The sequence below is a fragment of the Chelonia mydas genome, chromosome 5, assembly GCF_015237465.2.
Source record: "Chelonia mydas isolate rCheMyd1 chromosome 5, rCheMyd1.pri.v2, whole genome shotgun sequence".
Classification (NCBI taxonomy): Eukaryota; Metazoa; Chordata; order Testudines; family Cheloniidae; genus Chelonia; species Chelonia mydas.
The window spans coordinates 111891096-111915215 of NC_051245.2; the positions used below are offsets into that span (position 1 = coordinate 111891096).

The 24120-nt window shown below is 41.1% G+C and overlaps 1 long non-coding RNA gene across 4 annotated transcripts in view; it reads left to right on the forward strand.

Moving 5' to 3' along the window:
• The window catches only part of LOC122465910, a 93703-nt gene extending 71273 nt beyond the window's left edge, over positions 1-22430 (forward strand). For 3 of the 4 annotated variants that reach the window (XR_006291054.1, XR_006291053.1, XR_006291051.1), the window contains 5 exons: positions 17017-17147; positions 17848-17962; positions 18382-18494; positions 19929-20069; positions 21771-22430. This is a non-coding gene — a long non-coding RNA (uncharacterized LOC122465910). The remainder of the gene's footprint in view (positions 1-17016; positions 17148-17847; positions 17963-18381; positions 18495-19928; positions 20070-21770) is intronic. The other variant, XR_006291052.1, reaches the window with a different exon arrangement.
• Positions 22431-24120: the final 1690 nt, after the last annotated feature.

A 24120-nucleotide genomic window follows, 5' to 3' on the forward strand; every position in this document is an offset into this window, starting at 1 on the left:
CCCCACCTGCTTGTGTTAGCACTAATGAAATTTTTGTGGCATGCCAGCTCAACCTTACTGGAGAGAGCACAGGTGCAGCTCAGGCAGTTGAAATGGAAACAGCACTGCCAACAGTTCTGATCTGGAAGGACCCTTTCTTTGGGTGATTGTTAGGTAGATTGCTCCTCCCATCCATTCAGTCACTATTCTTCCTCTTAAGGCCTTAGTGGGTATAGTTGGAGTTGTCCTTCACTGGTTTCAATCTTTTCTTTTGGTGAGATCACAATAGGGAGTTATGAGCAATTGCTCTGCTTCTCCAAGGGCTCTCAAGTGTCTGAGACATGTCTTGTGGAGCCTCTTATTGCAGCTGAGTATGAGGCCATTAGGAGGAGTGCAGAGGAGGTACAGAGTGCAGTATCTTCAGTCTTGTGGTTGATGACCAGCGTTATGTCTGTCTCCACTGACCCAAACTATGCAATCAAGCACCTTGGTCAATGTTTGGCTGAGACTGAGACATGGATCAGAGCAAAGTGGCTAACGTGCCATCCAGACAAGACTGTGGTGATGACACTGGGCTGGGGGAAGTAACTGAAGGACATGACTGTTATAATATCGACCTGTGTAATTCAGGGTGGTTGCCAGGGTGGAATTTGGAACATAGGGGTGGTTTTAGATCCCTATTCACTTTTAGATGATCATATTACATCAGTGGCTAGGGTCAGCTGTTTACCATCTGCGCTTGGCTAGGAGGTTGTGACCTTTTCTTCCTCAAGATTAGATTACTATAATGTGCTGTATTCGGTAGGAGGGGAAGCTGTATCTTAAGTCCATTCAGAAACGGAAGCTTGTGCAAAACGCAGCAGCCCACTTAGTAAATGGTGTGTCTTGTCAGGGCTGCATAATGCTAGTGTTCCATTTTCTCAACTGTCTCCTGCTTTCTGGGTGGAGTTTGAGATGTTGATTTTGAATTATAAAGCTTTAAATAGAAGGACCGTCTTTCAGATTCCAGGCTATCACTCCATGCCACACTGCCATAGCTCCAATTTCCTTTAGTAATAAAAAGAGAGAGCTCCCAGCAGGGTGTTCTCCATGACAGCCCCTTTGTTCTGAAACTTGTTCAAACCGTTGGTCCCAAATAGCCCAAATTTGTTGACATTTAGACCATCTGGTTGCAAAGGCTTTTGGGCAGGGATGAGAGTAGTACCGATGTGTATATTTTGTAGTTTTGCATCACTGGCTGTTTTAAAGATGATCGGATATTGTGTATCAGTGTTGTCGCATTTCTGGATGGTTATTCCTGTGTGGACTGTTCTTCTAAACAATTGTCAGGGTGCCTTAATCTGTGGATAGTTGTCTGGTATTGAGTAGATTGAAATAACTAAAAGATAATAACTTGTTTTAATTATGATGGTACTTCTTTTGAGATTTGGACACTGTCTACTAGGAATTGGACTCAATACTCCGTTACTGTAACTGATATTCATGCAATTATTTTGGTAGGAAAGAGATCTAAATTCTACAACTTCATATTTATACCACATTTGATCTTTTACATGCTATCAAAATAAACTAATGTATTGTGGCATGATTTATGTATGAAATGATTTACCATGCAGTAAACACCATAAAGTTTGTTGTAAAATTGTTACTGTAAGTATTCAAGACCGTTATATATGTATTTTTTCATATGTTAATTTTGGCATAGGGATATTTAATATACATCGGTTGCAGTTTGATCACATTGGGCCACATTCATCCCTGTAGTACAGTGGTTCTCAACTGTGGTCCACCGCTTGTTCAGGGAAAGCCCCTGGCGGGCCGGGCCGGTTTGTTTACCTGCTGCGTCCGCAGGTTTGGCCGATCGCGGCTCCCACTGGCCGCAGTTTGCCCAATGGGGGCTGCAGGAAGCGGCACAGGCCGAGCGATGTGCTGGCTGCCCTTCCCGCAGCCCCCATTGGCCTGGAGCGGCGAACCGCGGCCAGTGGGAGCCGTGATCGGCCGAACCTGTGGACCCGGCAGGTAAACAAACCGACCCGACCCGACCCACCAGGGGCTTTCCCTGAACAAGCAGTGGACCACAGTTGAAAACTACTGCTGTAGTATAATTTGTATAACTTGGCTCCTTTATAAGGATAAAACAGCATTCTTGAAATACATCGACAGTTATATTTTGTATAGGCATAATATTTTTACAAACTGGCAATACTTATGAAGAACGCTAAAATCGTCAGATTAGTATATTCAACAGGTTACACTGAATATCTAAGTATAATTATAAGTATATAACTTTTTATTACAAAAAGTGACTCGATAAGATAATGTAACCAATAAAAATAGTAGAGAGGCTGATTCTCAGAGGTGCTGACTCCTCTCACAGCTCCTATTGACCTGAATTGGAGCTATGCACACACAGCTCCTATGAAGAATCAGACCCATTGTCCTTGCATGCATTTACCCACACTTCTGAGCATACGCTGCAGTACTTGTTCTAGAAAAGCACACGGAGTTCATTGGTCAAGTACGTAGTTCGGTAGATGGGACCAAAACAAGAGCCTGGCTTTCGTTCCCCAGTACTCATAGAAGAGTTGAGATCTGAATTTGAACTTCATGGCTGACTCTTGTCTCTCTAATGAAGCAAACCAAACTCCCAGATGTGAAACAGCCCCAGGCTTTGGCAAAGTCTCTCTTTGCAGTTCTGGCCCATTTCTACAATTTTTCTGAAAGGAAAACAAAGCTAATACTACCTTTTTAATTTACTTAATGAGGAAACAGAGAGAAACAGTTTCTGCATCCTTATGGCCAGCTAATCTCCTCATCCTGTACTCTAGAGCAGCACAAGGGCGTGCTTTAGTTTATTGACGAAGTACAGCTATAGCCGGCCTTTTATTCTTCATAACTTTTGACTTGCCAGAAGTGTTCTCATTGACCTGCCCAGACAATCTGCATTATACTTCTTGGATGACTTTTCACTTAGGTTTCTTCCTGAAATGTGCTTTTTCTTTTTGAACTCCTTGTGCCGCTTATGTTCGAACATCACAATATTTCTAAAGCTTATTTGGTGAGTGCTAATACAGCAGAAAACTTACATCTCTGTAACCTCACTGAAACAAACAAAAAAAAAAACCCTGATAGAAGTAACTAAACTGCCTATAAAGAGAAGCCAAACCTTCATGTCCATTTATTAATCGGCATTAGAGATGGCTCAGAAAGTTAAATGAGGAGGGGATTGCTGAGGGGGGAGGGTAAGATCAGTGCAGTCCATGCATGAAATTGGGTTTGGTAATTGGCTTTGGCAGTAGTAAGGTACTAAACCACTGTAGCTTTGCTAAATGTGAGGCTCTGAAGAGCAGGATGTGCAGTAATTAGCCAGTCACTTTGACTTCTCCAGCATGGCTTAACATTTATTACGGTTTCGCTTATTGTACTGACTTAATTCTATGACCTTTAAACTGGAATATATTTTGTGTTGCCAAAAAAAAATAAAATAAAAAACCTCTCTTAAAACATGCCACATATGTACCTATCTATGGACAAGATCCTATTTTTAACCTCACTGGAACACTGAAGAGCAGTGTAATGGGGTCTGCAAACCCCTTACTGAGCACAGAGCAGGGAGGAGAGTCTCCCCTGTTTACAAGCATGCAACTTGATCACACCCCCACGCAGTTGCCAGAGCTGCCGATCCTGGAGGCAGGCTCCCACAGCTGAAGCCAATAAAGGAAACAAGGGCTGCTATAAAGGGGAGAGCATAGGGAAGGAGGGAGAGGCAGAAAGGTCTGGGACAGCCAAGGGGCAATACCCCTACACGCAGCTGCCTCCAGGAACACAGTCAAGAGACTGAAGCAGACTAACTGCTAGGCTTAATTAAAGGTGCGGGTCCATGAACTGCCTTGACTGAGAGCAAACTAAGGAGGGCCAATCTGGAGAAGCAGAGACCCCTTAAAAGACCACACCAGGAGACAGTGATAAGTAATTAGTTATAGGGCCAAATTCATCTGTGGTGTTCATCTGTGGATTTGAAGTGTGAGACCAACAATGAATTCAGTCCATTATGACAATGTACACTACAGTCAGTCAAAAGTAGATGATACATAATAGAACCCCTACCTCATTAGTGTGTTGACAGGGTAAATATATTAAAGATTTTGAGATACTCAGATACTATGGAAGTGGAGGCCATATAAGTATCTAAGATAGGTGGATAGGGGGAAACTATCATGACATTTTTTCTATGCCAATGTGCAGTCATATGCTTTCAGTCTGAATGACTTTTGGTTTAGATTAAGGCAAACAGGCCGCAAGGATTCTGACAATGGGTGCACTCAGGAAGAGTTCTTAGGCTATCTCTAAGAGCTAGGGTATTGATTCCCAGAGCGAGTACATATTCTCATGCTAGCTCAATGAGAGAGAGTGCTGAGTATATGTATGCAAGCTGAGAATCACGCCCCTAGCTTGTAGTCTAGATGTAGACTTAGAATTGTGAAGATGCAGTGCACAAGGAACAAATGTTCGTTTCATAACTACTTCCACCACAGATTCCCTTCTCAGACTCATTTCTTTCCATTAGGCTTCTACTGGATAGCATTAATTATCCTCCTGTGCTCTCTTTGCTGTGTCAAAAAACCAAATTCTGAACCCTCAGCACTGCACCTTTTCATGATTTTGTTCCATCTGCTCCTCCTCACTTTTGTACATTGCAAGCTCCCTGGGGTAGGGACCTTGTCTTTTTCTTTTTTCTTTTCTATTCTTCTCCAGTCTAGTCTTTTTTTTTTCTTTTCTGCCTTTAAAGCAGCAGGCACATCTGCATGCTATTGAAAGAGTAATAATAACTTCTTATAAAGCCTGAGAAAAAGATGGGATATACAGTACCATCTTTTTCTAGATTTTTTTTTTTGCTTAAAGAAAAAAAAAACCTCACAGTGAAATACGTAACCTTGACTACTACCCTCCTTTTTCCCTTACAAACAACCACCTTCCAAACTTCTACCTTGATGTAGACCTTTGAATGTGAAGAACAAATTGCTATCCATGGAGGATTACACACAGGTTTATCATGAACGGTGACAACATATATGTGCTTTTCCGTAACTGTTATTGATTTGTAAGATTATTATAGCTGTTAGAATCTCCAAAGGATTCTCCTGAAATACTCCATTTTTCATCAGGGAAGAAAGATGTACAAGGGTTGTTCAATGCAAAAATCTGTTTTCATTAATGTAAATATTTGCATAGATTTTTCTTGGCTTTTTTGTTTGTTTTTGGTTTGGTTTGTTTTTTAAATAGAGAAATTTTCCTTTTAGAGGGGGGAGGGACAAAAAAAATAAAAATTGAAAAATGCAAAAAGACACAGCAACTCTCAAATAAGCATATTTAAAGGGGGAAAAAAGTAGATCTGATGGGCCAAAGGTACATAATATTACGTATAAAAACTACATTAAAAGGACATTACATTTGCAAAGCCAAGCACTCAAATGTTAAGAAATACCAAAATTAACATTGCCAGTGCATGTACATTATCAGTTTTTAATTACATGGTCACATGAGTGTATTTATTATGATACAGTTTTTAATTGTGATCACATGTGCATATGCATTATGATACAGTCTTACATTACATGATCACATGCTATTTTTTGCACATGACCTTCAACTCTTCTTCTTCAAGGAGAGGTTTGAAACGGACACACCAGCTCAGTCTTAATCATAGTAGCTCTACTGGGTACTCAGCTGCTTCCTTTGCTAAAGAAACATACATTTCAGTTCTTTTAATGTGAAGTCCTTTAAATCTTGAACCATTTTAGGTAAAAATTAAGTTGAAAAAAAAATGAACAGACTATGTGACGCAAAGAAGTCTAATTTTAATATAATCATAGATTCAGCTGATAAAGAATGGATTTGTTTTAAGAGCACTGAATTGGAATACTTTATACCATGTAATCTCCTGAAAAGAGTCCATCCTGTTGGAATATGTTTCATCTGCACCTAGCTCATTCATTAAACTGAGGGTTTTTTTCCATAGTACCGGTACTTATCTGAGTCAGTCCCTTTAGGAGTCCATCATTTTAAAACAATGTGTCGTGCGAGCAGTACAAAAGCTTTGTCTACCCCCTACCATCTCTGAACTTACTGAATACACCTTTACAACTTTACAAGTAAGTAATTGCTGAAATGCTGTGCAATCAAAGTGTAGCTTGTAAGAGATCACATTCACTCATGGAAGGAAGCTAATTGTTAAGCTTCTCTCTGATGGAAGAGATGCATTGTGTCAGGATAAATGGGATATGCAGGGGTTATTTAATTTTTTTTTTACCTTCTAAAATACATATATCTAAAACACTAGACATAAAACCCATTTACAACCTATGTTCAAGTCCATTGGAACTAGTGTCCATATTAGACCTTCCTGAGATACCAAAAATAATAATTTTCCTCCCTCTCTGCTTTCTTCTCTTCAGCCCACACCTCAGGGAAAGCCTGGAAGAATAGATAATCCACAAAACATGCCTTGAAGACTGAAGAAAAGGGGCATTCACCAAAAACTCCAATATTAGCCACCTTGCTGTTTAATGAGGGAAGAGGCCGTTAGCTTGAGCACCTCAGCAGTTCTCCTGTGGTATCCCATAAGGAGAGAGAGAAGTCTGTAATGTAGCTAGGCTCCGCATTTAGAATTGTGTAAGTGAAAGTCAACATCCTGGAAAGTCAACCTGCTCCTAGAAACTAATTAGCAGTCAGAGCAGACTCTGGAGCACACACATAATATGCACAGTTAGGCATTTGTAACCTCTCCAGATTGAAATACGTGAATGAGCTCTATGTCAGACAATACCTGAAGGCAACTCATCCTTCAGCTGGCGCAGACTTCTGCAACCCATGTGCCCAGGGATGTTTCTTGGTGACTTGAGACTCTTGGCCTGTGCTGCATCACCCTCACCCCTAGTGGTTTTCTATGTACAGGAAGAGTGACAGAATAGACATACATGGTACTCTACCTGAGTACTACTCACTGTAACCTCTCAGAAAATAAGAGCCACTCAGGAGGAATCCCGTTTATTTCTACCAGTTCCTCATGTTCGATGACAATGAAGGTAGCTCTCAGTGAATTCAGCATAGATATCTGATCTTCATCTATCATATATTGGCCAGTATGGATCTAAAAGCAGACTGATGGGGTGGAAGAAATGTGAGGCCTCATGCTGTCACCAAATTTGCTTTAAGGTTCTCAACAATTTTATTCAAGAATGGGAGTCGAGAGACAATGTGATAATTGGTGAAATTCTCAGTGCCAAGAGAGGATTTAAGGTGGCTTGAGAGATGATTTCTTGAGTAAACCTTTACCAATCACTTTAGAGAGAATCTGGCAACAGTTGGTGACCCAGTGCTTTCCTGTTGGACTTTACCTCAAAAAACAAACACAAATCCAACCTTTAGGTGATACCCCAAAGCTCCCTGGTATTTCAAAGACCTCAGTGAATGACAATAGCTAAAACTCAAGGAAAACAAAGAAAAATCCCTCTGCCCTACTGTAATTATTGCAGCCTAGATGACATCCCACACTGGGGGAGTGAGGTTCAGAGCAATCTGGCAGACCTTCAAGTCCCAAGCATCTGTCTGCAACTGACCAGCCATATTCTATCCTCAGAAGATCAACAAAAGTAATCTTTTCTCCACATTTACTATCCTACCTCTTTTTCAAAGCAGGGGAAAGCGACTATCATTCACAATTCAGAATTCAATAAGTATTCAATACTTTCTTTCTGACCACAAAGGGTTGCTTGACAAAATAAGAGACTAATGATATCTTTAGTCTGAAAAAGGGACTTTGATAAATTGTCATCGTTTGCTTTGCATAGCCATTCAATTGCAAAATGCTTTGTTTTATTTTGATTCTTTTTCTCTTCTTGTATACTAACTAGTAAATTAATTTTCTTCTGTGTTTGTCCTGGAATTATGCAGGCCAAGGCCTCTGTACTGAAAACACCAAACCATCTTTGACTGTTCAGTGTTGTACAGTGACAGGATCATGTAAACACGTTTGACACTCCAGGCCCATTTATTCCGTTAAAATTAACACAATAGCCTCCATCAAATTGTCTTTGGCCCCATGGAGGCTGATAATCCAGTCTGAATCGGAGCAGTTTTATCTGTAAATTAGACTGTAACTTCCTCACCATGTGAAATATCTGACTCCACAACTGAGTAGAGATGGCAAGGTTTCACCAGAGCACAGCTTCTGTGACTGGGGCTCTATCTGTCTACCTTCTGCTTCCTCAGGTGACCTGTGAGGATGAAGTAGAAGGAAAAGGAAGTTAGGAACCAGTGTAGTTCAAAAAAAAAAATCTGCCTTTGAATATCAGAAGTATTGTCCTAGTAAAATGCCTGTAAATTAAGGATGCATGAGTGTGCATGTATGTGAGATACACACAGTGCTTTTTAATCCACAGCTCTCAGTGTTTTACAGAAGGGCCTTAGCAGAAGAAGCTCTCAGTGCCTGATGGTTTGTGACTAATGACCCAGTTAGGTCATTTGGGTAGAGGAGTTTATTGTTGGCCCATCTTTTGTGTCAAAACACAAAACAGCCTTTCAAAGTGTATTAAGATAAAATGGTTCTCTCTCTGATGGCAAGACAACACCAGCTGGACTGCCATTAAGATGGGAAACAAACCAATTTGCTCCATGATCAGGTGGCCGAAGTGGGGACCAGTTTTTGTACCATTACAGAATAGGAGGCAGTCCCAAGCTGCACTGCCCCAAAAGGAGGATGTAGGAGACACCGTAGGGTATAGTCATGTCACTGCCCTTTTCCCACCCTTTTGGGAGATTCTAGTGCCCATTGGGGCACTAGCCCTAAGCAGCCCTTGCACACGGGGAAGCACGAGGGTTGTGACTGAAGCCATCTCCTGTCTGGAGGACTCAGGAAGGAAGACTTCTTGGTGCCCTTTTCCCCACTGACTCAGTTGTTCACGTGACACAAGAGAAAAGGGCAGTCTAGTCTAGTCCAGAATGACAGCCCAAATAAACAAGGGTGTTGTAATGTGGGTGTGTCTAGGAAACGGACAGAGGGCAGCTGCTGGGTAAAGGCACGGAGGTGCCGCTGTTTTATCTGGAGTTCTGAAAGGAGAATTGGCTCCTGAATCTTTGCTGCTGCTTTTATTATCATTGTTTGAGCAAAGTAAGGCCTAACAATCAACTCAATGGCATTTGTCTATCTCTTTCCTTTTACCCACGAGAACTTGGAGAACATTATCATCCTCAGCTGGGAGCTGGTACACACAAATTACAGTGGCAGAAATGAGGCTAGAACCAAAGTCCCTGATACTTACCCCTGGGGTAAATCAGTCTAGCTTCATTGCTTTCAGTGGAGCTACTCCAGGTTAAACCAACTGAAGATCTGGTGCATAGTACGTCTTTAATTAATCCTGGGTCCTTTGGATTCATCCTTTCTCCTCATCAGGACTGACTGGCTCTCCTGATTCTTGTCATGTGCAAATTTCAACATCCCGTTGCATGTCCCTCTCTGGGTCACTACAGATCCAGTAACTCCTGCCTTGGAGGGAACTGCTGTTCCCTGCTATGAAAGTGAACACCATCAATTTCAGTAATTTGCTTCTTTTGTGTGATCTGCTTTCTCTTTCACAAATCTTTCAACTCCTAAGCAGCCTGCATTTCCAGTTACTCCAGATGCTTTTTATTTCCCCTCACACTCTTATTCTTGTGCAGTCCTGAATTTTAGTTTGTTTTCATTTCACTCTCACGAGAACATCTCTCTCACTCTGGTATTAGTTTCCCAGCAATATCCACAGTTTCTGTTGCTTTTCCTCTCACCTTCCCTCAAGGAATCAGCAACTCGCCAACCTCTTGTTCTTTATCTGTTTGTAAAATCATTTATTATTTATCATCACACTTTGTACTTTATTTTTCATTCATTTTTAGCCCTAGCTTTCTCAATCCTTGTCTCTTGTTCTTTTACTTTACCTTTTTAGGCTTGTTTCTGAAGCACTGATCCTTGTTATTATTGCTCTTCTTTTTCATTTAATTCACCCTCTGTTTACCTGATCATTCACAATGGTCATTCATTTTCCACAGCTGGTAGATTCACTTCTCAATAGTATGCATTATGGTGTATAAAACAAGGCTTGCTCGTGGAAAGTTCATGTGCATTTTTAATTTAAACTTAATTTGCGATTATTATTTCTTGCACACAGCATCCCACTTAACTACATGTAACAAAACGATCAGTGCCTTTACCAGTGGTAAATCAGTGGTAAAGCCACGTGTAGGGATGGTGAAGACTACAACTTTTCCATGAACTCACCTAATGCAAATGAGGGCAGGTGGACGGATTGCATGAGTTGCACCATCTTTTAAGATAATGTGGCTTGTTTCTCTCACCATTCGTCCAGCCCACTATTCAGGCTAATGTCAGTGTCTGGACTCATCCCCTTATGGGCTGTGTGAGCACCCGAGGATGCATGGAGGGTGCATGCAAGTACAATCGTTCTTGTACTTCTGCAAGCACATGGCCTGCAATTGTCAGGCGTTTATAAGGACCATGCAGTGTTGGAGGTTTCTTGTATCCTCTCTTCCCATACATCTTCTCTCAAGGACCTGTCACAGCCTAGTCCTTCTGTAGTGTAAATTAAATTCTATTTACGTTTTAAATGATGGAAAATAGTGAAATTAGACAGTATTTACCTCAAATTTTTGGTATTTATCAAGTCTTTGGAATTACTTTTGAAGGTGTCTCTTTCTCTTCTTGTAATCCTTCCCAGGCCTTTGATTTCAGTCAGCTTTGGGTAAAGCTTTAGGGACAATCACCTTATATGAGCTGGCTTTGGGGGACAGAGCTAATCTATTCTAAGACTTTGTCCTTTGACCAAATTGAACATTCCTTAAGTTTTGGATAAATACTTCCATTCCCTTAAGACTGTCATTCCCATGCAAGCAAAGATGCATACAAAACAACAAGAATGGTTCACTGGCAACAGGAAATGGTCCTGCAAAGAGACACATGTGACATAAGAGAATAATCTGCCATGTATGTACAGCATTACTTGCAGAAAGTGAATAAATAGGCAAATCTGTACTTTCCACTACTTGCTCTTCTATAGATGAAGGAAAAAAGAACCATTCCAATGACAACGTTGACTTGGCCACATGGCATACATGTTCTCTTTTATATGAAAAAAAAAAGAGAGAGAGTTAGGAAATGCCATGTATAGAATCATAGGACTGGAAGGGACCTTGAGAGGTCATCTACTCCAGTCCCCTGCACTCATGGCAGGACTAAGTATTATCTAGACAATTCCTGGCAGGTGTTTGTCTAACCTGCTCTTAAAAATCTCCAATAATGGAGATTCCACAACCTCCCTAGGCAACTTATTCCAATGCTTAGCCACCCTGACAGTTAGGAAGTTTTTCCTAATGTCCAACCTAAACCTCCCTTGCTGCAATTTAAGCCCATTGCTTCTTGTCTGATCTTCAGAGATAAAGAAAAACCATTTTTCTCCCTCCTCCATGTAACAACCTTTTATGTACTTGAAAACTGTTATCATGCCCCCTCTCAGTCTTCTCTTTTCCAGACTAAACAAACCCAATTTTTTCAATCTTCCCCCATAGGTCATGTTTTCTAGACCTTTAATCATTTTTGTTGCTCTTCTCTGGACTCTTTTTCCAATTTGTCCACATCCTTCCTGAAATGTGGTGCCCAGAACTGGACACACAATGCCAGTTGAGGCCTAATCAGCGCAGAGTAGAGCGGAAGAATTGTGTCTCTTATCTTGCTTACAACACTCCTGCTAATACATTCCAGAATGATTTTGCTTTTTTTGTAACAGCATTACACTGTTGACTCATATTTAGCTTGTGGTCCACTAAGACCCCCAAATCCTTTTCTGAAGTACTCCCTCCTAGGCAGTCATTTCCCATTTTGTATATGTGCAACTGATTGTTCCTTCCTAAGTGGGGTACTTCGCATTTGTCCTTATTGAATTTCATCCTATTTACTTCAGACCATTTCTCCAGTTTGTCCAGATCATTTTGAATGTTAATCCAATCCTCCAAAGCACTTGCAATCTCTCCCAGCTTGGTATTGTCCACAAATTTTATAAGTGTACTCTCTATGCCATTATCTAAATCATTGATGAAGATATTGGACAGAACCAGACCCAGAATTGATCCCTGCGGGACCCCACTTGTTACATCCATCCAGCATGACTGTGAACCACTGATAACTACTCTGGGAATGGTTTTCCAACCAGTTTTGCACCCACCTCATAGTAGCTCCACCTAGGTTGTATTTCCCTAGGTTTTTTTATGAGACGGTCATGTGACACCGTATCAAAAGCTTTACTAAGTCAAGATATACCATGTCTACCGCTTCCCCACCCCTATCCACAAGGCTTTTTACCCTGTCAAAGAGAGCTATCAGATTGGTTCGACACAATTTGTTCTTGACAAATCCATGCTGACTTAATTATCATCTTATTATCTTCTAGATGTTTGCAAATTGATTGCTTAATTATTTGCTTCCTTATCTTTCTGGGTACAGAAGTTAAGATGACTGGTCTGTAATTGCCTGGGTTGTCCTTATTTCACTTTTCATAGATGGGCACTATATTTGCCCTTTTCCAGTCTTCTGGGATCTCACCCATCTTCCATGACTTTTCAAAGATAATCGCTAATGGCTCCGATATCTCCCCAGTCAGCTCCTTGAGTATTCTAGGATACATTTAATCAGGCCCTGGTGACTTGAAGACATCTAATTTGTCTAAGTAATTTTTAACTTGTTCTTTCCCTATTTTAGCCTTGTTTGATCCTACCTTATTTTCACTGGTATTCACTATGTTAGATGTCCAATCAGTGCCAACCTTCTTGGTGAAAACCAAAACAAAGAAATCATTAAATACCTCTGCCATTTCCACATTTTCTGTTGTTGTGTTTCCCCCTTCATTGAGTAATGGTCCTGCACCGTCCTTTGTCTTCCTTTTGCTTCTAATGCATTTGTAGAATGTTTTCTGTTACCCTTTGTGTCTCTAGCTAGTCTGATCTCATTTTGTTCTTTGGCCTTTCTAAGTTTGTTCCTACATACTTGTGTTATTTGTTTATATTCATCTTTGTAATTTGACCTAGTTTCCACTTTTTATAGGACTTTTATATTTTTAGATCATCGAAGATCTCCTGGTTAAGCCAAGGTGGTCTCTTGCCATACTTCCTGTCTTTCCTATGCAGTGGGATAGTTTGTTCTTGTGCCCTTAATAATGTCTCTTTGAAAAACTGCCAACTATCTTCAATTGTTTTTCCCCTTGGACTTGCTTCCCATGGGATCTTATCTATCAACACCCTGAGTTTGCTAAAGTCTGCCTTCTTGAAATCCATTATCTTTATTGTGCTGTTCTCCCTCCTACCATTCCTTAGAATCATGAGCTCTATCATTTCATGATCTCCTTCACCCACGCTGCCTCCCACTTTCAAATTCTCAACCAGTTCTTCCCTATTTGTCAACATCAAATCTAGAACATCCTCTCTCCTAGTAGCTTTCTCCACCTTCTGAAATAAAAAAAAATGTCTCCAATACTTTCTAAGAAGTGTCTCCAGAACTTCTTTATATAATCTGTGCCCTGCTGTGTTGTTTTGCCAACTGATATCTGAGTAGTTGAAGTCTCCTATCACCACCAAGTCCTATGCTTTGGATGATTTTGTTTTGTTAGCTTAAAAAAAGCCTCATCCACCTCTTCTTCCTGGTTAGGTGGTCTGTAGTAGACCCCTACCATGACATCACCCTTGTTTTTTACCCCTTTTATCCTTACCCAGAAACTTTCAACAAGTCTGTCTCCAATTTCCATCTCAACCTCAGTCCAAGTATATACTTTTTTAATATATAAGGCAACGCCTCCTCCCTTTTTTCCCTGCCTGTCCTTCCTGAGCAAGCTGTACTCTTCTATATCAATATTCCAGTCATGTGGACTATCCCACCAAGTCTGTGATGCCAGCTATGTCATAGTTGTGTTTATTTACTAGCATTTCGAGTTCTTCCTGCTTATTCCCTATACTTCTCACATTAGTATATGGACATCTACGATACTGATTTGATTCCTGCCCCTGCCACAGTTCTGTCTTGTCTCTCCTTTATCCCTGCTATAACAGCCCATGCTCCCCCCCCAGATTCCAAACCTTCTCCCAGGTCTCCATGCTCTTGACTTACCTGTGGGCTTTGATCACCTGTCCCCTTCGAACCTAGTTTAAAGCCCTCCTCACTAGGTTAGCCAGTCTGTATCCAAATATGCTCTTCCCCTTCCTTGATAGGTGGACCCCATCTCTGCAACAATGTTTGACAGGGACCTTACCTCTGCAGTTCCTGACTTTGGTTTATTTTTACTCTGCAACATAACATTGCATTAACAATTTCCCCCATATAATTACTATGTAAGTTTCAGTTATGCCGTACTCTGGCAAGAGTTGCTCTATTAGCAGAGATTAGAAAACCAAAATTTCATAAAAGCTGTTGGCTATATGCCAGAAGTTTGTTATTGAATGTGGATAAAACGTTTCCTCCACATTTTATACTAAAGATTAGTAGTCTTTCTTCCATTTGTCCAAAGAAAACAATTCTGGTATTTTTAATTTGTCTGTGGAATGTGTGTGTGTGTGTTTGTGTTTGTGTTTGTGTTTGTAAAATCACAAAATTATTCTGATCCTATATATGATATAAATATAATCTGTATATGTGGTCAAAATAATTGTATACTTTAAAAAATGTGAAATACGTTAGTATTGGAGGATAGACTATAATGAATATGGTTTTGTTTCTATTGGATAGAATGTCAGATCTGCTCGAGGGTATGTCGTTGTTGCCCTGTAGTGGCTAATTGACAACTAACACAGTTTCTCAAGTATAGCTCAGGTGATAGGAGCCTGTGATGTTTTTCTGAAGTGTAAGGACTTGAGTTCTATTCCTGCCACAGTGAGGTCTGGTGAGGCCACAGCCTATGTGACAGTTGATAACTGTAAAATCTATCTGGCCACAGATCCAGTATAGGAGGCTACCAGTAGCCTTCACGTATAAGTGTTCATCGGATGGTACTTTGCTATTCTTAACAAAGTGCAGATCTGCATGTCTTCCATACTTAAAGAAGCCTCGTCCACAGCCAGATCTTTAGAAGCTGCTCCAGGCTGAGCAGGATCTAATTAAAATCTGAGAATGGAGCATGATTTGAATTACGTTGACTTCAAAGGGTCCAATCCAGTACAGTACTCCTCACCCAGGCCACTTCTTATCTTCTTTTTTTTTTCAGTAGTGTGGAACCAGGTCTTTAAAATATAGGAAAAGTTGCCAAACCATTGAAGCGCTTGTCAAAATTGGTGATTTATTGAAAATGCAAATACCAAATCCAATAGTAATTAATACTTAGATTTACTGTATAAAACTTGCCAGTTGAACAATGTGGACTAGAATTGCTCCAGTTCCATACATAATTCCACTGAAGTGGATGAAATTTGATAAGTCTGTGTGTGTACGTGTGATTTCCTGTTTTAATCTACCCTGCCCACCACTCTTCAGCTGCACCTAAAATGTTTGCAATGTCTGTGCACCTAAAAGAATCAGCATGATACAGCATGTGTAGGTCTTAGCAATGGTGCTTGTTGAGAATTTTTCAAACAACGTTCATTAGAAAATGCCAGTTTGTTGAAATGGAAACTTTCTGAAGAAACATGTTGGTTTTGACAAAACTTTGAAATATTTATTGGGCCAGAGAGAGAAGCCGGTACAGCAGGGACTTGAACCTGGGTTTTTCTACACCCCAGCTAAAAGCCCTAACCCTTGGACTACAGAGTCAGTTTCCCTCCATTGCTCCTGTTAGACATGCTCCACTTTGTATAAAAAATTAACTATTCATTGGGCCAGAGCAAGAGAGAGACTGACTATGATCTGGTGGTTAGGGCACCCACCTGGGAAGTGGGAGACCCAAGTTAAAGTCCTTGCTGTGCCTGATTCAGGGTCAACCACATTCCAGGGGAGCGCCCTAACCACTGGGTTTTTGGCTGTTCTGGGGTCTCTCTGTCCCGCACTGTTGGGCAGGTCTGGGTTTTTCTTGTGCAAAAAAATTTGAAAGGTCTCCATTTTGTTGTGATACAGAATGAAAACAAATGCCAAAACCTCAGCAATCTGGCAAACTGGATACTTGTTTTCTAGCTAGCTCTACTTAGTAAGTTGCATTTTTAAATAGACTATTTAAAATCAGTTTCCTCTTTACTTTCCTGCCAGGACCCAAGTTCAGGGTTTTGTGATTCCCTCACAATAGCTGACACCCAAAAGCAGAATATTTCCCCCCTGCCCCCCATTTCTAGCTTCACTTAAGTGCCTTAGATGCTATTATCAGCTGCTGCAATGGAAACCTAGATTCCTGAATTTAGGGAAGTAATTCTGGAAGAGTGTGTTAAGATCTACACAGTGCTTGAGAGGGAGATGGACCTTCAGCGAAGCACCTGCAGTTCCCTAATTCTCCAGCCCTGCTCTCATTGTAAGTTAGAGCAGTCTAGGGACTGTTGTAATGTGCATCTACGGACAACAGCTTTAAGGGACTATTTGCCAATTCAGAATTGGTGGAGAACAGTGGGTTCCAGCAGCACCCTTCCTGCCCCTGGCATACCCGCTCATGCTCCCCCGGCCTGTCCTCTTACCCTGGAGCTGGGGGGAGGCTGGCACATTAGCTGGGTACACTGACTTAATGCCAAATGAGAGCTCCCTGTCACAGGTGGGATTTTTAGTTGGATAGGTACAGCCAGTATCCAATGGCTTTGCGCAACGTGAACAGGGTCAGAGTAGAGAGAAAACCTGTCCCTTTGTGTAAGAATGTAAATACATTTATAATTTTTATGTTTACATCTTTTATGTCTACATCTTAAATGTGTTAAAGATTTGCAATCTCAGATATGTTTTTAAAACTTTATTTACAAAAGCTTTAAATGCAGTGTTGTGGGCATCCCTAAAGCACCCCTGACAATTCAAAGAGTGCCACTAACTGGTGTTTTTTTTACAAGGATCCTTCATTAAGGTGAAGAGACATTGTGAGCTGACAGAGCTTTGGCTCTTGATCACTAGCACACCACGAGACCGATTTAACAAACTACCCTGCTTACCAACAGCATTTGATGACTTTGTCCCATCTTTGGTGAGTGTTTTTTTCCAAAGTTAGAGCCCAACTTCTAAGGTGCAATATGTTTAAGTGCTTTGGTTCTAATTTCTATAGATTACAGGCAGAGATATGTAATTAAGGACTCCATGGAGCCTTTGTGGGGATGAAATGCATTTCTGGTGAACCCCCCACTCCCTTTGTTCTGTTGACCAAATACATTTCATTACATTTTTGTCAACAGTATGTAGTTCCACTCAGATCATACTGTCAACAGAAATGCAACAGCATAAAATCTTTTTGTCCACAAAAAATAAATGGCAGACTACATTTATTTTTTTGTGAGAGTCTGAAAGAAAGTGAGTACGTTTACAAGCTGGAAATATGACCTTCTCCCTCCCTCCTTCCTGCTGAGAAAGCTTGGTGAAATGGCCAGAATAATTAATATAGTAAAATCCTGCTTGAACATCCCTGGATTATGATCATTGTTGTTTAATATTCATTTATTTATTTGTATTATCATAGCACCTAGGAGCCACAGTTGTGGGCCAGGACCCCATTGTGCTAAGAGCTGTACAAACACAGAACAAAATGACAGTCCCTGTCCCAGAGAGCTTACAATCCAAGTATAAAACAAGACACAACAGATGGATTTATCACTGATGGGGGTAGCTAATCATAGCTGCCTAACCTCTGGCTTTTTGTCTGAGATGCAGGAATTTGCGTTTTTTTTCTCCAGGACTGCAAGTTTGCCTCCAGTCTCCATGGGTACTGTGGGTACTACAGATACTGCAGTTGTGAAAAGGATGTTGAATAGATTACAGAAGGAATAGAGAGTGAAATGTATTGTACAGGTAACATTTTTTCCCCTCTGGCAGGATAAACTTGGGGTAAGGTCGGGGACAGGTAAAAATTAGTCTTTTGACTATCCTCTTGTAGGTGGGTATAGAATGAAGAATTTCCCATCATGACTGTTGGCATTTGTATTGTTTTTGCTAACTTATAGTGCCCTTGTCTGTACTGTCACACGTTGATATAACATTGCTGATTTCTTCTCCCTTTATTGCTCTGTGACTTCAGTGTTGCACATCAGGTGGCCTGTGTGTGATGCTGCATTCAGCATGAGAGAACTGGTGGGGAGTTGATACTAGCAAGGTTTGTGTCAGCATGTAATATCACTCTGTTAGGGAGATGGGTGATGTATCTTTTGCATCTCTGGATAATGTGACTGATCCAGCATCCAAGCAAAACAGTTTCCTGGCTTTTCTTTCAGATTTGGTCTTAACTTCGGGAAGCAGAGTAGTGTAGTAATTGAAGTCCTGACTAGGACTCAGGGGACCTGAATTCTATTCCTGGCTCTGTCATGGGCCTGCTGGGTGACCTGGGGTAAGTCACTCACCTCTCTGTGCCTCGGTTTCCGCCCTCTATAAAATGGGAATAATAATACTTATCTTCTCTGTAAAGAGCATTGAAATGTACTGATGACAATTGCTATTTATTATCATCACTTGGCTATAACATCACTTTTAATACAACCTGCAAAGTGAGGTTGTAACAAGTTGATGAATTGCTAATGGCACTCCAGAGACTTCAGCAAAGGTGAAACGAATGACCAAAGGTGGCAGACTTCATATGCTAGTTGCCATGCAAGATACTGGCGAGGTGAAGTTGTAAACAATAACAAGAGAACTTAGTCTTTCTCTATTTAAATCAATTTGCAGGTTTGCCTTTCTCCACGTGCCTTTCATTTATGGCAACGGGAATAGCTTCCTATGTAGCGTAGCCTCTAAGCCAAACTGGTGCTGATGAAAATAGTTCTTGCCGAGCTGGAAAACAGTGTAGGTTGTAAAATATGTGTTTTGTCAGCTTAGATGTAACAGTAGCCATCAAATGTTTGAAGCCTCTGCTGTTGACAAACACGGAGAACAAGTACCATAAGACATCATCTTACTGAACGCATTGACAGTCTGCTGCGAAATTGCATGTGTGCTGTGGTGTTTTGCTCAGCTGTGGAGTCTGCTGCACTTGCTTAATTAGGCTAGCGTTGAACCAATAAAATGGAGAAGGAGTCACCAAAATAAGGGATTTGGCTAAATTTGTGACTGTTTTCCTTTTGCCCTTGTGTCAAGCACTTTGCCTAACGAAACTGCCTTTTGTAGGTGGTTCCGCAATTAAAACACATCTTGAATTTTTTCCCTGTTCCACATTAAGCTGCATCCTCTATTTTTGATACATGGGTATTTCTGTCCATATGGCAAGGAACAAGGGCACTACTTGGTACCCAGTGAAAAAGAGGATAATTTTAGTTCAGCTTCCTCCTCCCCTTCACAGGTGCTCTGGGGAAGGGATATATGGTTGCAGCTACATTAGAAAATTATAATCCTTATAGCATCTGCCGTGACATTGCAACAGCACTGGTGTGAGAATGGTGCAAATCCTAAAGTAATCCATGGATTTATACTTCTGTGCCAGGAATACTTGTCCAAACATCTGGCTTCCTTTACATGGTGGTAAACACAACTGAACCCTCTTTATATTAGCAGCCTACTGCTAAGGCAGCTGGACTATTTGTGGTTGTTGTTTGAATAACAGGTGTTAATTCTTCTAAGGTAAATGCACTGGAGTGGGTGTCCTGGGGCTGACAGAATACTTTTGTGAATGTGGGATTCCACCTCCATGTATCCTAGGAATGGGTTGGACTCCAAACTGGGGGATTTTCTTCTGTTTAACTTTCTAGTTGTTGATTTATTATACTTTTTATAAACACTGAACCTGGTAGAAAAGACCTTGCTTACTGTGGCTCTTCTTGTTCTCCTGCAGAGCCATTCCACCTTCTTAAGGTGCACAACTCCCTGAATGTGAAGAGGAGGCCCCCTGGGTCTCCAGCCCAAACCCAGATGTCTACACTGCAATTTTTAGACCTGCAGCCCAAGCCCCGAGAGCCAAAGTTAGCGGACCCAGGTCAGATCTTCTATTGCAGTGTAGAGGTTTCCCAAGTGTCCAATAGATACATTACCAGATGCTTCATCCTATAGGAATATTTAAATGAACATGCTGACCTGGTCATATTTTACTAAATGCTAACTTACTTAGCCCTACAATCACATATTTATGCAATTCCTGGGGAGTAAGTAAAAATGTTTGACGTAACCAAACATGGAATTATTGCATAATCCATCTAAATGTGTACATTAATAGCATTAGTTTACTATTTACTCTCTGTCTGTCTGTCTCCCAGCTATAGTAACTCTGCCAGGACCTCTCCTCTATATGCTTTTTCCCTTTTGTCTCCTCTGCAAAGAGCTCCAGGCTCCTGACCTCTCACAAAACGATAGTTCAAGTGTGCTTTGATTTCACAATGCCACTGCTGCCACTTCACAATGTAAAAAACTCTTGCTGCCACTCTGCAGCCATATTCTGTCCTACTGCCACTCCTCAGGTCTCTCTCCTCTCTCTCTTTCCCACTCCAACCTGAACTGCTCTTCTTTCCCTCGTTCATGTGTTGTATATATATACACACACATTCTTATAGTAGATGCATATGTTTGTTCATGAATGTTTATATTATATGTAATTTGATGGAGGGTAGTGACACCATAGTGAAGGTTGCACCAGAAATTTCATTTCAGCAGGTATATACATACTTGCAGTTGATGTATGCACACCTTTGTGTGTGTGTGTGTGTGTGTGTGCGTGCGTGCATGCGCGCATACACCCCTTCCCCATTGAAAGTGTGTACATACCCACTGAAATTAATCTCTGGTGCAACCTTAACTACAGTGTCACTTCCCTGCCACCCTACCATAATATGAATATGTATAAGTAGATAATGATACCATTTAGGTTGATTATGACAGTTGTTACACCAATATTTCCTTCAGCATTTGTGTACACTGCTTTATTCATTTGACCCTGTCCTGATTGAGTCTGATGCACTTCTCCTGAAATGGAGATCTGCATTTGGCATTGTACCAGGATTTCTTTTTTCTCCTGCCGTTCTCTTGCAACTTTGTTGAAATAGTCTCTCATTTACATATATAATTTAGCATTGTCTTTCAGCTCAGTGTGATAGTATCTGTATTTCTGACAGATTTGTCACAGTATTTGTCTTATTTCTATCAACTGCCTGATTCTCTGTCGTTGTCTTGTTCACTATATTTCATTTGTCTCCGTAGCAGCCACTGTCACTATATTTGTCTTCGTCCAAGTCATTATGCTCCTTCAAGCTTTGTCTCATTCCCTGATATTGGTCTTGCACTCGGTATTTTTTGTAAGTTATAGATGCAGTTGTCAGAATATTAGTCTTAGTCGCACTATATTTACTACTAGTTTAGTCATTTGCTTACTACTAGTTGTTTGTTGTGCTTGGTATTATAATAAACATTTGCCTACTCCAAGGTATTTATTGTATAATCTACAGTAAATAGGCAAACAATGCAGTCCAGTCATATGAAGCACGAGGTGACCAGAAAAGATATTTATCACATAGCAATGCTGATTTTAAAAAAAATTTCTTCCTCTTTTTTTTTAATAAATTAAATAAAATAACACTTCTGGTTTGCCTCAGTGTTTGCCTTCTATCCTATGTTTGTCTCATTCTCAGGACAGGTTTTAGTCCAATATATTTAATTTTTATCCCTCTTCAATCTTTTCTTCTCCTAGTGACCCATAAGCATAATTTGCTTTTCTTCACTGACTTTGAAAATGGCTGAATTGCATGTGCATCGCTGAGGAAAGGATGCTGTGGGAGGTCAGAGCAACGGTGTCATGCAAGTGAATGCAAATATGTGAGTTCTTGCTCTGAACTTTTGTAAGTTCAATCAGGGAGCTCTGGAACAATGTGAATTTTTGCTTGTGGGAGGCCAGAGTGGTTATTCATGAGTGCTTCATCCGCTTCTCTTCTCAGTTTTAATACTGCATTAACCAGCTAGGCACCTGCTGCAATATGTTAAAAGTCTCTTGTATATTTTTAAAGGACGTTTATTAAATAAACAGCTTGGAAGTAATTGTGCAGGGGGAAAATGCCTTTTTCCAGCTCCCCATAAAGGAATTTTATTGGCAACAGATCTGAAGAAACTGCCAGCGAATGTAAAAAAAAAAGTACAGATGGTGCTCAGGAAAAAAAGGCAAGATGAGAACAAGAAACAATATATACAAAATCAAAACAGACTTTTAGTTTAATGGTTTTTCAGCCAGCGTAAGATATATAGTGAATAAAGGTGTAACAACAAAACAAGTGCACAGGAATGGTATGTCTGTGTTCCATGTACAAGCAGAAGCAATGCAAAGAGGCTGTATTTATAGATGTTATGTACACAGCATACAAACAGAGTTAGAAAGAAAACATAAATACTCTTCTTGAAAGGTTGCAGTGCAACTGGTTTTTTCAATACAACAGTTTCCATATCTGTCCCTTCAAATGCCCTGTAATCTCTCCCAGGCTTTATAAAATACAAGACCCCTAAGGAACGTAGGAGCAGCCCAGAAAAGTGGTGATGGGGAGAAGTACAGTGGCAGTAATCGCAGGAGGAAAAGACCCAAGAAGTTAATGTCAATGGAGACAGCAAAAATTTGCCCGCTCACCACCTTCTCCCCTGAGCACAAACAGTTGATTGGCGCCGCAAGTCTGGGAGGTGGGAGAAGCAGAACGGCTGCAGGGTGCTCGGGGGAGGAGTCGGAGCAGAGGTGAGCTGGAGTGGGGAGCTGCCGCATGGCTCCCCAGGCCGAGTGGAGGGAGGGAGTGGAGGGCGGGGAGCTGCCTCACAGCTCCCCAGGCCGAGGAAGGGGGCGGAGGGGAGCTGCCGGACGGCTTCCCGGACCGAGTGGGGGGGTGAGGCGGGTTCCTGCGGCAGGGAGGTGCCTCTGGGCGGGGGGTGGGGGAGTCAGTGCAAGGTGGAAGTTTCGCCTAGGGTGTGAAACATCCTTGCACCGGCCCTGCCTACATTTATTAAAAAACAAAACAAAAAAAACCCAAGCTAAGTGATGATCTTGAATTCAGAGATTCCAAGGCCAGAACGGCCCATTGTGTTCGAGTCTGACCTCTTGTATAACACAGGCCATAGAACTTCCCCCAATAAACTCCTAGAGCAGATCTTTCAGAAAAAAAATCCAACCTTGATATAAAAATTGTCAGTGAAGGAGACTTGAACGTGACCCTTGGTAAATTGTTCTGCTGGTTATAATTTCTCTGTTAAAAAATTACGCTTTATTTCCAGTCTGAAGTTGTCTAGCTTCAACTTCCAGCCATTGGATTGTGTTAGACCTTTCTCTGCTACACTGAAGAGCTCATTGTCAAACATTTATTCCCCATGTAGGTACTTCTAGACTATAATCAAATCACCCCTGAACCTTCTTTTTGTTAAGATAAATAGACTGAGCTCCTTGCGTCTATCACTGTAAGGCAGGTTTTGTAATCCTTTAATCATTCTTGTGACTCTTCTCTGTACTCTCTCCATTTTACCAACATTCTCCTTGAATTGGACTCCAGAACTGGACATAGTATTTCAGAATCGGTCACACTAGTGACAAATACAGAGGTAAAATCATCTCTCTTCTCCTACTCAAGATTCCCCTGGTTACGCATCTAAAGCAGTGGTAGGCAACCTGCGGCCTGCACGCCGCACGTGGCCCATCAGGGTAATCTGCTGGCAGGCCATGAGACATTTTGCTGACATTGACCGTCCACAGGCATGGCCGTTGGCAGCTTCCAGTGGCCGTGGTTCCATTCCTAGCTTCTGATTTATATCCATTAATATCAACTTCCCCTTTCTTTCGTTTTATATTGTTTTTTTAATTTTTTTTATAGCTGCCTTCATTTCCCTTCCAAATCTGTTCGGTTATCGAACCAATTCCGCTTTCTTCCACCATTTGTGGCTTTTTGGGCATCTAGTTTTCTTAAACAATTCCCAATTTATCATTCACATTTGTCTGATTAAAATCTTTCTCCCAGCTGATTTGGCTCAAAATTGTTTTCAGCTTTGTGAATATGGCCCTTCTAAAGTCCTGTGTGTGG